We start from the raw sequence: 2,312 nt of genomic DNA on the forward strand, positions 1-2,312 counted from the left end.
GCGAGCGGCGCGGCGCGGAACGGAGCGGAGCGGGGGAGCCCGCGGGGGGACAAGATGGAGGCGGGGCCACGGGAGGGGGACAAGATGGAGGCGGGGCAATGGAGGGGGGACAAGATGGAGGCGGGGCCACGGGAGGGGGACAAGATGGAGGCGGGGGTAAGGGGGGATAAGATGGAGGTGGGGCCATGGAGAAGGTGGAGTCGGGGGCATGGGGGCTTGTGGGGACACCGGGAGGGCAGATGGGGCGCGGGAGCCGGGGTGAAGCACCAGGAGGAGGGTTGAGGTGCCAGGAAAGGAGCAGGGGCACCAGGGATGGGTGGGGATGGGAGGGCTGGAGAGGAGCCGAGGGGCGATGGGCGATGGGCGATGGGCAGGGAGGCCGGAGGTGCTTCAGGTGCAAGGACAAATGAAGCAAACCCCAGATTTACTAAGTGAAAAARTCTGTTTCTTGTCTGAGATGGTGGTTTTGGCGGCTCTGTAGGACCCTGCACACTAGGACTGGCTTAAAAATTAGGCTTTTAAATGAAGACCTATATGTATATATATTATATATATTATATATAATTGTCAGAGCTTTATAGCCTAGACTTTACAGACTCTGCTGGGCTTGGTGTTGCATAGAAATAATGGCAACTTGTTGCACACCCCCAACATTTGCCATGACAGAGCCGTAATCCCTGCTCCATCGTGCTGTGGGAAAGAAGTGGCTCCGGAGCCTGTCGGGAGCAGCCAGCAGGCTCCCGTGTCCCCCGTGTCCATGAGCGTGCACTCGGGCACAACCCTCGGGAGACTCGAGTGCAGCCTTTGGCGCTGGGTCGGCATGGTGTGATTCTCCCTCTTCTCCGTTCTTTTCTATCAGGTTCTTGACAGCAGAGGTGACAGTGGCCGGAGGCAGAGGGAGCATCAGCGAGGCCGCATCCAGTGYCGGGACTGCCCAGGCACTGCCAGCGCCCTGCCTGGGAGCTGGCTGGTGTCCCAGTGTTGCACCCTATCTGTGGTCGTACAGGTGTATGCCGTCAATCCAAGCTGCTGCTGACGGGGACAGCCCAAACCAGACCTTGGTGGGCYGCAGCGAGCGGAGGTGCTGCTGCTCGGCTGCTCGCTACCCATGAGAGGGCAGCACGAGGCCATGCGGYGGTGGCTGCACGGTTGGAAGTGGTGGCATTGGGCATCCGAGCAGCGCAGGTTGGAGGAGCTCATCCTCACGAAACCTCATGTGAAGTGATGGGTGAATGTTCACTCAAATTTTGCCCCCGAGCATGCTCATTCCAGTGAATATGTGAAACCAACCAGGAATAGGGGGGAAAAAAGAAAATCTCTATGGTTTTCCCTGCAGATGAAATGTGTAATGAAAATTGACCCTTACTACATTTTTGCAGGGGACTGTGCGTGCAAATCGTTAATCTTCAAACTGAGAAGAAATAGGGTCTGTTCTTCTGCAGTCTGACCAGCATCAAGTGCTCCAGGATATCTGTTCTTCAGAAAGCATGAGTGATGTAAGACTCGTGAAATTAAAAACCTGTTTACACTTTGATTTGTTTGCTTTCCAAATTTTGAGCCTCTAAGCCACCCTCAGGTCATGTTTCTGAGCTCTTTCCCTGCAACATTGCAAAATCTGGCATAAAATCAAGACAGCAGGACTGGCAGTGTCAGAGAACCAGTGTTGTGGCAGATCAAGAATTATGAAGGGGAGCACTTGACAACCCTGCTATCTGATGCCTTCTGTCCATATATAAAGTAAAGTTGGAGCAGCAGGAAAGCAATATTTTCTCTTTTCCCYCTGGGTGTATCTCAGCTGGAGAAATCGCTGCTGATAACTATACAATAAAGACATGCAGTTGTTAAATAGCACTCTTTTTTTGTGCTTGGGTGTTGCTCACTTCTCATAGCYTCCCGCTCCGTGGTGATTGTGCTGGGCCTGCCTTCTGGGACATACCTTTCCCAATGGATTTTTGCAACCTAGTAACTTGTCCACTGAGTTTTGTTTTTCAGAACCCTCAAAGTTGTCACACTCTGTTAGTACCTTGCAACTCCTCAAAGGACTTTTAAATGCCAGTAGTTTCTTCTTTCTTATTTGATGAAGTGAGTCCAACATCTTTAATATCTCCTTTCCATTTTTCTTTCCAGCTGAGTAATGCAGAACTTGCTTTTTCCTGGGATAATCCATAGAGATGGATATTGGGCAAGGAAAATGCAGAAGGAAGCCAGGATCATGGGACCTCATTGGACAAGCAGGAGGTAAGAATTTTATGTTCTGTGCTATTTCTGAAATGACTGCTGTTTATGCACCTAACCTTGTGACAAAGCAAAAA

At 51.5% G+C, this 2,312-nt stretch overlaps 1 long non-coding RNA gene across 1 annotated transcript in view; it reads left to right on the forward strand.

Moving 5' to 3' along the window:
* Nucleotides 1–1,358: 1,358 nt before the first annotated feature.
* LOC112950903 overlaps nucleotides 1,359–2,312 on the forward strand; it is a 2,215-nt gene continuing 1,261 nt past the window's right edge. Inside the window, exons 1-2 of the long non-coding RNA XR_003250085.1 lie at nucleotides 1,359–1,496; nucleotides 2,128–2,238. This is a non-coding gene — a long non-coding RNA (uncharacterized LOC112950903). The remainder of the gene's footprint in view (nucleotides 1,497–2,127; nucleotides 2,239–2,312) is intronic.

This window comes from Nothoprocta perdicaria, unplaced genomic scaffold, assembly GCF_003342845.1.
Source record: "Nothoprocta perdicaria isolate Ctin4 unplaced genomic scaffold, notPer1 scaffold_33, whole genome shotgun sequence".
Lineage (NCBI taxonomy): Eukaryota > Metazoa > Chordata > Aves > Tinamiformes > Tinamidae > Nothoprocta > Nothoprocta perdicaria.